The sequence below is a fragment of the Rhipicephalus sanguineus genome, chromosome 8 (genome assembly GCF_013339695.2).
Source record: "Rhipicephalus sanguineus isolate Rsan-2018 chromosome 8, BIME_Rsan_1.4, whole genome shotgun sequence".
Classification (NCBI taxonomy): domain Eukaryota; kingdom Metazoa; phylum Arthropoda; class Arachnida; order Ixodida; family Ixodidae; genus Rhipicephalus; species Rhipicephalus sanguineus.
In genome coordinates this window covers 99,990,099-100,005,294 of record NC_051183.1, presented here as the reverse complement: position 1 = coordinate 100,005,294, position 15,196 = coordinate 99,990,099, and the positions used below count along the sequence as shown (strand labels likewise).

The 15,196-nt window shown below is 48.2% G+C and overlaps 1 long non-coding RNA gene across 1 annotated transcript; it reads left to right on the top strand.

Annotated features, from left to right (window-relative positions):
• The first annotated feature begins 320 nt into the window (after window positions 1-320).
• Window positions 321-15,050, top strand: LOC125759583 (uncharacterized). Its single transcript, XR_007417186.1, has 3 exons — window positions 321-428; window positions 10,225-10,369; window positions 14,932-15,050. It is a non-coding gene; the product is annotated as an uncharacterized LOC125759583 (long non-coding RNA).
• The last annotated feature ends 146 nt before the right edge of the window (window positions 15,051-15,196 follow it).

Below are 15,196 nucleotides of genomic sequence, written 5' to 3'. Positions count from 1 at the left end.
AGATGCGTGAGTCACCGTGTCCGATAAAGCTGCACATTTCACTGGTGTTCGTCACCGTATTTGCGACGAGATAAACTGCGCATGCGCCGATGCGTGTTCTGTCACTCCGAGGCGACAACGCTGTCTGGGCGTATCCATGGTGTCACGCGATGTGTAGTTCGGGTTTCATCGTGTCAATCATAGAGCTTCGTACAGCCGCACCAGTTGGTACAGCGGATTCCGTTCGTTCGTTACTTGGTGAAAGAAATCAGAAGAGAGGGAGGGTTACGAACAAAGATGTTCGACCCGCGTGATCTGAATGAAAGTGATATACTGTTGAGGCGTAATCACGTGGCAAAGCGGCCAGTCTTCTGAGGCCGCTCAGACTGAGCGAGGCAGTCGGCAGATTCACTAGAGGAGCGTGTTTTCAAGATGTCTGGATCATTAAGGTGAGCCTTATGCCGACTGATGCGTTCTGTGGTAATATAATTGGTGTTAGGCTAATTCACTATCCGTTCGTAATATATTGGCGCGTGTGTGACGGTAGGCGTATTTGACGAACCGAAGACGGTCCGCGGCGGTGGTACAGCGGTCACGGCGCTCGGCTGCTGGACCAGAAAGCCGCGGGTTCGATCCCGCTCGCGGCGGTCGCATTTTGACAGAGGCGAAACGCTAGGGGCCTGTGTACTGTGCGATGTAAGTGCACGTTAAGGAACACCGGTTGGTCCAAAATTCCAGAGCCCTCCACTACGGCCTGCCTCGTTATCGTGTCGTGGCTTTGGCGCGTTAAACCCCGGAAAATTGATTTTATTTTCTTAGCATCAACGTTCACCTGCCTTCAAACGCCAATAAGGATAAGAAGCATAAGCGTATATGATGTCGAACTGGAATGTCTCGCCGCGGAATCAACAAAAGGTCTTAGCCCCGCCCCCATGACAAACCCTAACAATACTAATTGTTGGTGTGGCGGTGGTCTCTATCGCACCCAAAAGAGTGGTTCTACGTCCCAAAGCCACGATAGGATTATCAGAAACGCAGTAGTGGAGCTGTCCGGAAATTTCGACCGCCTGTGGTTCTTTAACGTGCACCTAAATCTAAGCACACGGGCCCCTAGCATTTTGCTTCCATCGAAGTGCGGCCGCTATCGAAGCCGCGACTTTTTGGTCAGCAGCCGAACACCGTAACCACTATACTATACCACCGCGTCAGATAATTTATCTGACCCGCCGTGGTAGGCAACATAGCTGGCAAGGTGGCGCGCTGTTAAGCTGGACTGCGCGGGTTCGACTCCTGACCAAGACGCCCGCATTTCGATGTGGGCAGTATGCGAGGGCACGCGTCTATACTTAGATTATGCGAACACGAAAGAACCCCAGGTGGTCGAAATTAATCCTGAGTGCTGCACTACTGCGTGCCTCATATCGTGGCTTCCGCGCGTAAAACCACAATTATTCGGCAGTTTTAGAATGGGGCACGGAAAGCTTTGCGTTAGCGTTTGTCGCCACTGCGGATGCGTCGTGCGCCATGCTCTTGGGTACGCACGTTGAGGACGGTAATAGGCTATTGTACCCCCCCCCCCCCAAAAAAAAAAAATACGCTAACCTTGCGTACGCTTTACTAAAACTGCCTATTATACACGCACATACCGCTTATCTCAAACAGCGCACAGCTCGGAATGGCGGCCTCCGTGATTTCGCGAGCGCCAACGGTGGTGCGCATCATATATGGTTTCCTACATTTACCTAGAGGGAACTCTGGCGCTGTGACTGTTCAGCCACAATGGGAATGATGGGTAGTACACACGTTTGCCTAATCTTCGTACTTACGGCTTCGAACGCACCGGTGGCTTTGTTTATTGCTGTGTTTTGGCGTTCGTTTCGGATAAAAGAATGCACCGTTGCGAACTTCGTGACCAGATTTGAATTGGTGAGCCTAAAAAGGTTGAAATGGTGATGTGGAACTGCTCACTTTTGCTGAGCTTCGTCTTGCGACAAAGCGGATGCCGGCGACGCGGTGCCAAAACGGAGCCGGAAGAACGAAGTTTCGGCAAATCTGTGTACTACCCATCATTTCCATACTGGCTGAAGCGCAATGCGTTGCAGCTCCCATAGACACTAGCGCCAGAGTTCCCTCTAGGGTATCAATAGTAAACTTTATTGTGTGCACGTGATCAGGGAGGCCATGCATTGACGCTTCTTGCCAATATCTGACTAGCGCCGTGCGTTTGACGGCGGCGCCGGGCTCAACATTGTGGTATTGAGGAGGAACATTATGTGAAGGATGATTTGACGATACTCAGGTTATGGCCTGGTAATGCAGTGACAGCTGCGGAGCGTGTTTCTTTGCTTTGTTTTTCTTTTTCTGCTTCTGTGCGTGCCTTCAAACGTATTGATAAGCAGGGACAGCTGGCCGCTGTTGTTTAGATAATTTGAGTCATGCACAAGAAAAACACGGGGACATGTTTGAGTATACATAGGTTTATTCGCTCCATAAAGTCAATAATGATAACATATGAATTCACTATGGTAATATTCACTATACCAGAGCAGCCATAGTCACAGCTTCGTTGGCTGCCATCTTTACAGTAGTGGAAAGGTTCTCAATTTTTTCTTCTTCTATCTATCGTTGCTAAAACGCTTCGCGAAATGCTGCATTCTGCGTGCCGTAGCAATTTCGCCAGCGCATATTATTGGATGCATTGTGAGAGCAGGCTGGTGAGCATTATATCTCGTCTACTGGGTCGCCCAGATTTACCGGAAGTGTCTGGTTATTATTCAGGCTAGTATAACTTCCGGCGTTGCTTCCTACTTCGCGTGGGAATGTCTCCTATGACGTATGTATTGACGTCAGTGAACGGAACAGCTTTGTCTAATTTTATGCTGAACACCAGCTGCAATGAACTTGTGAATACTGATTCGACGATTCCCGCTATAAGTGTGGCCGATCCTCTACATTGAGCCTGGGAACTTCATGGAACGCGGTATGTATCCGAGAAAACGCCTCTGAACATATTGCAGCCGTAGCGTTTAGCAAAGCCGTCCTACATTTCAGCGTAATCGACGAAGTATAACGAACGCGTAATGTGGTGAATGTAGGTTCGATGCCACACGTTGTGCGGTAAGTTATCCTTTAATGCGCCAGCGCTTGCCTCTACGTGATTAAGTTGCTATTTCACGTGACGCTTAATTTTCTCAGCTATTTTCGATTTCTTAGTTAGTGTGTGACACACGTACGTTTTTCTCGCTCGTGCATCTTCATTTTTGTTAGCGTTTACTGACAGGGCAGGAGAGATTACTTGATCGTGACACTATAGTTTCCCGCGCTGAAGATCTGTGCGTTGTTTCGAATGTCACGCCACCGTTATATATCCACGTTGCTGTTGTATATCTCCATTGAGCTGTCTTCTCTCTGATTGACAGTTACTTATTCGAACGATGTGCGGACGGGGGGGGGGGGGTGTTGCAGGGCACCCTCCCGTTTAATGCTTCAAAGTGGGCCAAACCTGCCCCCATACCTTTACTAAGCCGGACATGTCCCGTCATTATCTAAGCTACGCGCATGCAGGGTTATATGGCAATGATCGTTATTGACAATAATGGTTGTCCAGGACCCCTGGCGCTGCCTTCCGTGAACTGCTTACTTCCCGCCTTTGTCTCCGGAAAGCCTTGGACCAAAGGCAGGCCGCTGTGATAAAGCACGTCGTTACTTCGATTTCTTTCGGATTTCGGACTCGACCAATGGACGAAGTGGATGGGGGGGGGGGGGGGGGGGCGCTTCAGTGCAGCTTGGCAACTTCGCATCCACTAGCATCTATCTGGCTGTGGGTTCAGAAAATGGTTATTTCGTGTACGAACTTTCGAGAGGTAATATAAAAAAATCGTCACACGGTCCCTCGTGCATTCATCTACAACGACTGTAAGGCGATAGCCATCATCTTTTCTTCTTCGCTTTCTTCAGCCTATTCTCTTGATCCTCCTTGGAAAGCTTCCAGCACTGGTTTTGCGCTGCCTGCTGAATCGGCCCACCAAGCTTTGACAAAGCGACGACGTCTTGTGATGTAAGCATGACGGCGTAAACTCTGATCTACGAAGTCATGACGCCATCACACGATGACGATTTTGGTAATATTTCGTGTTGACGCCGATGGTCACCTTTAGGGTTTAACGAGGCTTCTAAGGCTTTCGCCTTAATAATTCAACCTGAACATCAGATTTCGTTCGGAGGCTGTGCAAATACTCAGCTTTCTTCTCTCATAGAGCGACCCGTTTGACTTTTGCTGTCGACTCCGCGTTAAAATGTTGAAAGCCTTCGTTGCAAGCAAGCACAGCCGGCGGGCTAATCCTCGTCAGTTTTATCTCCTCGCCAGCCGAATGAGTCCTGCCCAGGCTGCGATATCGGGGCCTCTTATCAGCTGCTGTCCGCTGAGACACGGCGCCAGCCAGACGACCATCGCTTATCGCCGACAGCCTCAGCTGTCCGTTGGGGGATCCGCTTATCGGAGCACTTCCGGCGCCTTGTTGCAAAACAAAGTAGGGGGGGGGGGGGCGCTCTTCGTTTGCTCTAGCTGCACTCTTGTTAAACACGGCGTGGGCCACAGTTAGTCTGTGTGCACAGCTGACGCATCGCTACCCTTATACTCGGAAACGTGCTGGTCGAGGCATCAGCTGGCGCATGCAGATACGACAGGCCGTGACCTGCAGAAAGCTTGGGACATGTACTTGTTTCACCACGCCGCAAGTGATACATGTCGGTTACACGTCTTGCGTTTCCCGCTTGAGTTGCATTCGCGTGATTGTTTGCGTGCGCACCGAGAGAAAGTGACTGTTTGTTGGTCTATTCGAGTTGTCGAAAAAAAAAGAAACTCGCCCCCGTTTGGGATTGAACCCGCGGTCTTCGCATTTTTCGTCCACTTTCGCTTATTTCCACCTTACCTCCCCTTTGACACACCCGCACGAAATTGGAGGCTACCCTAATCCTTGAGTTAGATGTCTGGTAGCGGCGTTTGTGTGCCCTTGGGTTCAGTTGTGTTCTGAGCGAAGCGAATCTCCGAGGCCACGCAGAAAGAAGCGCGAGCTTGAGATCTGCTCCGCGAGCTGCTGCAACCATCCGAGCTGCTCACAAGAAAACCGTCCGCTCTTTTTTCATTAATAGACTCTTTAGAAAAGTCGGTCTGGCAACGCAGTGCGAATCATCATCATTCACCTTCGTTGGTCGGCCATCGCTTGATCTCCGTGCCCATCCGCGATGAACTGAGTAGCGTTTGAAGCAGCAGTGGCTGAGAATGTGCAGTGGTCGAGGGGTTCCAGGTGGCTTCACTCGGACGCAGGTCGACCTTCACTGCCGTGCCACGAGCCTGTTTAGCGCTTGTATGCTCGTCTTCGTCATGTCGCGCTGCCTCCCCTAACCATACTTTTTAGGCGTACTTTTCTTCACTGCTGCCGTGACACCAACCTTATGCCGAAGCGTCACTCCCAACACAAGACGACGTGCAAGGACTGCAAGAACCTCGCGCTGCATTAGTGCTTTCACTGTGTGCAGGGTCGGAGAAAACACAACAGGAAACCAATGCCACCGGCCGGTTGTCGTCAACGTATTTATGCCAGTGCTTCCCGTGGACGTACAACTGTCATACAACTTGAGAGCACGTTTATAATCGTCAGATTCGCGCTCCGCTGCCAAGAAAAACGATCAAAGTGCGGTATGCGCTGCTGGGTGTGTTGAACGCACGGAGCAAGCCCACGCCCGTATATACACGTAGTCCGTACGCACGTATACCTTGTTTCCGAACGCGCCCCTGACAGCGCGCTGGCTGCATAATGGCACCCTGCAACAAGCTGGCATCACCAGTGCACAGTGAAGAAACCAAACGGACTTTTGAATCCACAGTCGGCGCCGAACACTGGAAACGAAAGCACGGCGATACGGGAAGTTTCTTTCAGTCCGTGTTCAGTGCAGCCAACTGGACGCAGACGCAAAGGTGGCTTACTTGCTCGGAGGATAACATATTATCACCCATCATGCCTCCACCATGTCCACTACAGTATTCACCGATATGATTGATTGTTGGTGTTTAACGTCACGAAATCACGATATGATTACGAAGAACGCTGCAGTGGACTCCGGAAATTTTGTCCACCTGGGGTTTTTTAACGGGCAGCCAAATCTTGGTACACGGGCCTCGAAGCATTTTCGCCTCCATCAAAAATGCGGCCGCCGTGGCCGGGATTCCTTTCCGCGACCTTTGGGTCAACAGACGAGCACCATGATCACTAGACCACCGTGTGGCGGGCTCACCATTGCGATGGAACACATCCCATGATTATGGTTGATTTTATATATATATATATTTATGGATGATGGACAGATTTTCACTTAGGATTATGTTCATTCAGCTTGCCTCTAGCTGCTTTTGTACGGCGCGCCCTTTCTTTTTTTTTTGTACACGAGGTGTGGAGCTAGTGATGCTTTGGTAGGCGTATGCTATTAGAGACAACGTTATCCACGTGGGCACGACTAGTCTTGTATTTCACATTTTTGTCATTCACGTACATTCTGCTTTCCCGCTTGCGTATGCCTTTTCTTCCCCGTGTTTTCATTTGTACTCGTTTGGTCCCCGTATTGATTGAATAAGCGGGGTCTACGGGTGCTAAAGTGTCGCACGTAATCATGCGCCGTTATCGGGCCACACCTGCCGGCCGCCGTCAAGTGCGCACACGATGGGATTATATCGACGGCGCATGTCATCCCTGAATGGGAGAGGGTAATAGCGGGCCAAGCCAAGGTTTTTACCGAGGCCGGCACACATTTTCCTTTCTCGACACTGACGGACAGAATTTTCTAGCAGACTCTTCAAACATTACTACGCAATATTAAAAAAAAATAAGGTGCCCTCGCTTTATCGGGAAAATGGGGTCAAGCGAAGCATGTGTGCGCCTGACCAACTATTTCTCTCTTTCCTTTTCTTTCTTTCCCTTTCTCTCTTTCTTTCTTTCTTTCTTTCTTTCCTTTTCTCTCTTTCTTTTTTCTTTCTTTCTTGCTTTCTTTCTTTCTCTCTTTCCTTTTCTCTTTCTTTCTTTCCTTCTCTCTCCCTTTCTCTCTCTCTCCCTTTCTTTCTATCGCATTGTGCAATGCTCCCTCCGAACTGTTTTCTTCCTCCATGCCGGGAGTTGGACCTTTGTCATTATGCTTAGCAGCGCAACATTTCAGTTGCTATATACAGTCAAACGATGGCCATGCGTTCATAACTAGGCTTCGATAAGATGTGACGACGTGGAATGACACGTGACCACGATGAAAAAAATCAGACTGCCGTGTCAGAAGCGGCTTATCGCTGACAAGCCCAGGATCGAGAGAGCATCAATTATTGGAAAACTGCACGTGCAAATATACGCACGTGACCGACGCACCTTCGTGGGGCGCATTTATTCGCACTCGTCGGCGCCGGTCTTTTCGCGTACGACAACGCCGCCACCGAAATCTGTAACACACAAGCTTCGCTTGAAAAATACTGTTTACGGCCACACACTGGCTGCAGGAGACGGGTGGTTGGTTGCAAACTTTATTGAGCGGGCGACTGCCGCGTCGGGACCGTCAGGCCAAGCCTGCCGGCCGCTCCGCGGGCCTGCTGGACGGCTCGGAGCTGGTCAGCCAGGAGGGAGCTGCGGAGGGCCGCCTCCCACCTGGCCGAAGCACCCAGAGCACATGCCCTATAGCGCGGCTACGTCCCCGCATGCGGGGCAAGCGTCACTGGGGAACACCGCGGGATAAATTGCGTGTAGGGAGCTCGGATTAGGGTACGTCTCCGTAGTAGTCTGAGCGTAAGGGCCTGAGGCCTATTAAGTTTGGGGGGAGGGAGTGGGTACTCTTCGCGCGAGGTAAAAATATTTCGTTACTTCGTTGCACGTGGCAGGCGCGTCCCTGTTCTCCGCAAGCTCGTTGTCATCAGCCGTTGCCCGGAACCGGCGCGGTCGGGGTCGTAGAGAAAACCAAGAGAAGAAATAGTAGAGAAGCAAAAGTAGGTAGGTTAACCAGTTTAGGAAAACCGCTTTGCTGCCCTACATATGGGAACAGGGTGTGGGAGATTGAAAGATGGAGAGGAAAGAAAGAAAGATGGCACATGACACAGCACACACAGACTCAGTCACGGTCGGTCACTCTTGCGTAGTACGCGACATTACTGTCACCGCCGCTTGTCCAAGTCTGTTTCTCTTAAAGACCTCAGCAGTGCCTTCGTCGCCTTCAGCCGCGATGTCTTCTGTTGACGACGTGCAAGAATTGTTTCAAGAGACATTTGTCTACTGTCAAGGTGCGCTAGAACGGACGCCAGCGACTGCGAGGAGACGCTACACCACATCCTGTGCGACTGGCCGGTATATAATGTGTTCACAGAGAAAACTAAAACTGCCATTGTGCACGGTATGGAGGCCGTGATGAGTCATGGTAGCATACGAATTGTTTAGCTGCGAAAGAGAAACGCACGCGCCGCACACGTGAGCGTCGCGACGGAAAGAGCATTGTTCTCAAATCTGCCGAACGCGTCCGACGCTGTGTGTGAGAGATGACGCAGATGGCTTTTGCGTGGCTGCAGCGCTATGCAGGGCGCCGATAGGCAGTACGGAGCAGTTGCTGTCGAATGAAGGCGAATAAAGTATGCGAAATATAAAGAAACTCTTTGTGTGTGCCGCCTGCTATTCAGACGCATGCGATTGCACGCCTGTTGCGCGTTTCCGGGATTATTATTCTCGTCTTGATATTCTTTAACGTAATCCATCTCCCCCAATTTTATATTCTGATTCAAGATTTCTTTTGCTTTTCGCTCTATTCGGAATTACCATTCTGGAAGTTGTTCTCTTACGCACGTGTTCTAATGTTTTGTAATGGTGGCAACTGCAGCCAGATCAGAGATGACGTAACAGTCCTCTGAGCCAAATAGAGCCAACAAGATGACGAATTCGACAATAGGCAGTTTTAGAATAGGGTAACCGAAGATTTGCGTTAGCGTTTGCCGCCTCTGCGCATGCGTCATACACTAACCTCACGGTTGCTCAGGTTATATTTCGGGAACAGCGTGGGTACCCAAGCAAAGCAAATCCCGCGAGCCCAATTCTAAAGCTCCAGTGTGGCGCCCTATACCAAGTTAGCTTGTGCCCTCTAAGAGGATCCAGACCTGATAGCTGGATCTAAAGCAGGCGTCTTCGGTTTCAGCCCGCCCACTTAGCTTAGTGGCTGTGTTGCACATGCTGAGGTCGAGGACTTAGGTTCGATTTTCGGCAAAGGCTGTCAAATTTCGATGGAAGCGAAAGGCGAGAACACCAGTCTACTTAGATGCGCGCTAAAGGAACCCAGGTAATTCAGAATTAATCCAGAGTCTTTCACCACTTTCACTGCGTCGTGCATCATGATCGTGTTGTAATTTTGGCGCCTGAAACCTCACATTATAACTTCAGGCGAAGCTTTCACGACTCGCAAATTGGCGTTATAGGGGTGACCGCAAGCAAAAAAAAAAAAAAGAAACAAAAGCCAACGCCCGCGAGTGCTCAGGAGTACGGGTGCATACAATGAGTCCGTCGAAAGTGCTCCGGTCGCGCGCGTATTCGTATGCTCCGTTCTTCAGTAATTGATGCCCTCTATATCGGTGGCTTGTCAGCGATAAGCCGTGTCTGATGTGGCAAACAGATCTTTTACCGAGGTGACCTGTCAGTTCACGTTGCCACATTTCATTGTTGCCTGGATATGAACGCATTACCGTCTTTGTTGCCTGTAGCAACTGAAGTGTCGCGCTGCTAAGCACGTGGATGAATGCCCAGTTCCCAGCGTGAAAGAAGGAAACGGTTAAGAGGGAGCATATTGCGGAACGCGATAGAAAGGGAGGGAAGGAGGAATGAATGAATGAATGAATGAATGAAGGAAGGAAGAAAGAGAAATAGGTCAGCTACGCACACGCCAAGCTTTACGTGCCCCCATTTTCCCGATAGGGCAAGGGCTCCTAAATTTTTTCACAAAGTACTTCTTTTTCGGGACTTGGTGCTTATATTGCTTAGGTATGCTTGACTGTGTTGTAAAGTACATTTCGTGAAAAGGGGGATAATAAAGAGAAAAAGACACTTTCTTCTTTTTTCTATCCCCCTTCTCAGGAAATCTATTTTGTGCTACAGTCGAGCATGCCTAACCAATCCTGAAACTTTTTCACTGTATTACGAATAAGGTGTTTGACGTGCCCTCTGTTCTCTTTCCTCGTATGTGCAGTCTTGGTACGCGATGGTGTGGCGGCAGGCGGCGGCACCTGGCGGTGGCTGCCTGAGCAGCGGGAGGCGACGTCATGGCCGACCAGCGTATTTCCGTGGTCGGGGCTGCCCAGCTGGCCGGCCGGCTGCGCACGGACCCTGCACAGGTGAGACTTCCAATCATTTCTCACGTGCTCTTTCGTGTAAGCGTATTCCAGCTGTTTGCGTTCTGTCCGCATGTTGGTTTGCAACGCCAGGTTCCTAAAGGAACACTAAAATAAAACACTGATTCACAGTAGACAAATAAATTATCTCAGAACACTATTGTGATTAATTTCGGCATCATAGAACAGTTATTAAAAGAAGAAATGAAAGTAAGCTTCATTTTCGAATTTTGCGCCTCACTTCAGCACGTGAACCTCAGTACGACGTCAAGAATTTCAAAGCCTTCTAGCGTTTTTAGCCACATTCGTTCAATAAAGTTTTCTGAAACTCGCTATGTTAGGAGTTTGGGTCCCTCGGAACACAATGTAAACAACCTTTGCCGATCTACGATTACCAAGGGCCTAGCAGACGCCATCAGTCTATAACGTCACGTCGAGCTGGTGTGGGAACATCAAGGTGGCGTCGCCACCCGTATTTTGTTTTAGCGCGTTTTCTAGCTTTCCAAGCGTGCCGCCACGGTTATGGCGCTCGACTGCTGACCCAAAGGTCGCGGGATCGAATCCCGGCCGCGGCGGCTGCATTTTCGATGGAGGCGAAAATGTTTGAGGCCCGTGTACTTAGATTTAGGTGCACGTTAAAGAACCCCAGGTGGTCGAAATTTCCGGAGCCCTCCACTACGGCGTCTCTCATAATCATATCGTGGTTTTGGGACGTTAAACCCCAGATATTATTATTATCTAGCTTTCCAAGCGTTTTCTCGCGGTAAGAGTGGTGTTTTTAGTTTTGTGAAATCGTAATTTAGTAATACGAGAAAATTAGATTTTCTCTTTCGTGCCCCTTTAATACTGAAGGTCTACAAGCCCTCAAGAGCATATAAAATGTGCTGGTACGCGTGAACGCACCCTGAAAAAGTAATTGCAGCGTGTTTTAATAGGTAGTTTCGGTTTCTACTGTACCCTTACGGCATCACTCGCTATGAGCTTCTCGTCACGTGATCGCGCAACATAACGTGACGTTTCCACGGCCGCTCCTTTCCCTGGTTCCGTTGGGGACGCACAAGGAGCCATCTTGAACGTTTTGGTACCTGACGTCATTGCAACAAGCCATACTGATGCGTGAAGTCACCAGACTGGACACTGAATGAATGAATGAATGAATGAATGAATGAATGAATGAATGAATGAATGAATGAATGAATGAATGAATGAATGAATGAATGTGTATTCCAGCAAATACAGGAAATGGGCCTCGAGGGAAAAGCTATAATGGTAGCTTGAGAAGTGCGCGAGGCTTAATGTAGCAAAAAAGACAGACAGAGCAGCAGAAACATATGTGCACATTCACAGACAACACATACGTGTACTGCAAAGTGGCGAAATCGAAAACATCGAAAATTTGTGCTAGTGAAAACAATGAAAACCAGAAAACAGTGAACGGCCGTGAACGGCCAGAAAATGAAAACAGAAAACAGTGAACGGCCGTGTAACGGCATGCAAGGCTTGCTAGCCGAAAACAAATGTGAAGCTTCATCTGGGCAAAAAGAAAAAGAAAACGAAGACTGAGGTACTTTAATAACGTATGACTTGAAGTTCTTCAAAGAGGCTGTAAAAATATTTGGATTGTTTATACCGTGACGATTTAGTGTGTACGGCGAACTGAAACAAAGGCTTTGGTTATCGTATGGCGACCTTGTTCGGGGAACATATTTGTTTGATTCGGGTGTAGAAGCATTTTTCATGACTTTTAAGTTCAGTACGAGTCTTCAGGAAATCTGATGAGCACTGTGGTCGGACGTCACGATAATGTCGACGCCAGTATGTGCGCCATGCGAAAGTCGACTTTAACGTCAAAATAAAATACCGTATTAGTATTTACTGTGCTTCACGCTTGCCCTGAGCAGTCCCTGTATACATGAAATTTGTATGGAGTAGTAAAGTCAGCTTTCAAAATGATTGTCGGTACTCCTTTAACGCCCCAACCACCATTCCTGTTCTTTACTAACCCTATGTATCACATGCGCTGGCCTGTGTGTGATGTATATTGTCGTTGAAGTCGACGAGGTTGGTGATGTTTGGTAGCTGTTTCATTCGTACTGAATTGCAGTGAAGGTAACCACAGCACCAGGAATCCTTGTCATTCGTAAGATTCTATTTCGTACCGATTGCCCGGTACTATCGTATTTACCAATGTGAGACATCATTTCTTGTTCACGCAACTTATCATTTCCGTTTCTTCAAATATGTTATAGCAAGAAAAAAAAAAACGAAGAACCGCTCACGATTCATGTTCCTCCTAGAGACAGCATATAGTACTCCAATTAGTAGTTCATTAAGAGTGGTAATTACTAGAGCGGATTTTTAGAAAATGCCTATTTTGTTCCTCACGCTCCTATCGCTCCACTTTGATACGTGATCATGAATTACAGGCTAGGAGGGCTTTAGTATTTTTATAGTGCCTATAAATTCCTATGTTTTGCGTCCGTGCCTATGTGCCTATAAGTACTTATTTTCAAAGCCAGCGCCTATATGAACACTATTTAACCTAAAGTTTCGCTTCCTGGTGCAGTTTGAGCGTGTTATACATGTTACCGCGCAACTTTGACTGTTCAGAACTCTATGGGGCTCAACCTAGTCTTCTAGTTCAGCCAAATTCCGGAAACAAATGTTAGCAGCAGTGAAATGGGACGCGCCGACGATCATACGCCATCGCGATCACATGACGCGAGCAGTTGGCGAATGCGAAATTCCGGAGAGCCTTCAGGGAAGAGTGAAGAGCCAATGAAGAAAGAAAGATTTGATGTGCGCGCGGGTGTTGTTTAGTTTGCAATTAAATTTTTAATGCTGTTCACCGGCAGGGGAGGAATTGGTTCTACGCGATTCGACCCGGCCAATATGAAGGATACCCTCCTTCTGGTATTTCAGCGATCTGGATGTATCCTCCTGCTCTGCCCTTCTCAGTCATCCCGAAAAGAAATGCACAGAGCTGTGTGTTGTTTCGACAGTGGACACTTTACTCGCGATGCACAGAATAAGCGGAGAGAACGTATTCTGCAAAGCGTGCGTGACTAAGGACAATTGCACGGCTACGTTCAACCGTTGGTGTCTGTGTACCACCTCAAACAATAACATTTTTTTTTGTTTTCCTGTCGTAAAGAGAAGTCGCGCGTGTGTTCCTTTGAAATTATTTGATTTATGTGAAAACTTATTTTGCCTATACTTACGATATTGGAGGCATAAAACGATGTTTTGCCTGCCTATTTTTGGCGCCTGAAACGCGCTTTTTTAATGCCTAAAAATCCGGCCTCCGGTAATTACTTTTGATCGTGCTACAACACACACTAAAGACATTTTTCACCCCCTTTGGGGCTTATCTTGGCCCAAAATGATAACCCTTATCTTTCTTACGTTCGTTTCCTTTCTCTAACGCTGCACACCCGCTGCTATCAGGTCGCGAACGGCACGCGCGTTATCGGTGTGCCCCATTATTCTTAGAGGGTAATTCTTTGGGCAAGTTGGTGGCTCATGATAAAGGCTTACGGCGCAGAAAAATAACGATCACAGGAAGAATGCAGACAACAGACAAAGCGATGGCTTACAATTGAAATTTATTGAAGATATGCAACGGAATATAAGAGACGTGACATCATAAAAAATGGAAGAAAAAGTGTGAAAAAAAATGACAAAAATATCTACTAATTAGCCTACATCATGTGAGACAAAGATTTTGTTCCTTCTATAACACTGCACAAATGGTTATGTGTGTTGGTTATGCCCAAGGTACCAAAAATTCAAATTCTTTTTCAGTAAGTGCAACAGCTGGCGCGCTTGCACACATGTCAGTGTGCCAATCAACTGTGTACCCAGCCTGGCAATCTAGTTAGCCTCAATTGTTTCGCGCGCTATCTGGGAACTGCTCCGTCCCTGTCTTTTGACTTCATTCTTCCTTTGTCCGTGCTTCTTCTGCGCCGTAAGCCTTTATCATTAGTTAGGCGAAAGTCTTAAGATGCCTCAAAAAAGTCCAAAAGTGACCGTCGGTGGCGTGTACGTCAACAGGAGTGATACAAAAAAAAAGAAAAATCAGCCTGCAATGACGCCATTATATTACGCACTGACGACGTCACAGGTCTCCAGAATGTGTGACGTCATAGTGACGTCACGTAACGTGAAGTCACTGATGGCGTCATCACACGACATCGTCGGTTGGTCAAAGGTGTGCCGATCCCGTACGCACTGCGAAACCAAGTGAGCTGCGGAAACCTTCCAGTGCCTACGATCCCGGAGGCAGGCAAAAGCACGTTGGAAGCGCAAATGAAACCAATTTGTCTATTTTTGCATAAATTCGCGAAACTTACCAAACGTATTTAATTCTTTGTGCTGATTTCAATACTTGTTATCACGTTTTGTGGCGTCCGAATGTTTCGTATTGTTAATTTGCCTTGCGAATCGAATCGTATAGCGAACAGTCCGAATCGAATATTAGGTGGTTTGAAATATTCACACACACCCCCCCTAATATACATATTAGGCGTTTATTTCGGTCTAACAGGGACCCTTATTTCCCGCAGGTGTTGGTGATTGACAGCCGGCCCTTTCTGGAGTTCAACACGTGCCACATCCGGGATGCCGTCAACGTCTGCTGTTCCAAGATCATCAAGCGTCGTCTTGAGCGTGACAAGGCAAGTGGACGTCGTGCGGTTGCATGCGCTGGCTCTTGCTGATTGCGACATTATTGATTGCACGTGCTTAGAGCTATCCGATTTCATATACGCCGCGGCGGTCTTCTGTCGACTGCTTCATTTGCAATTGTTTATATAGCTGGCTGTTATGGAC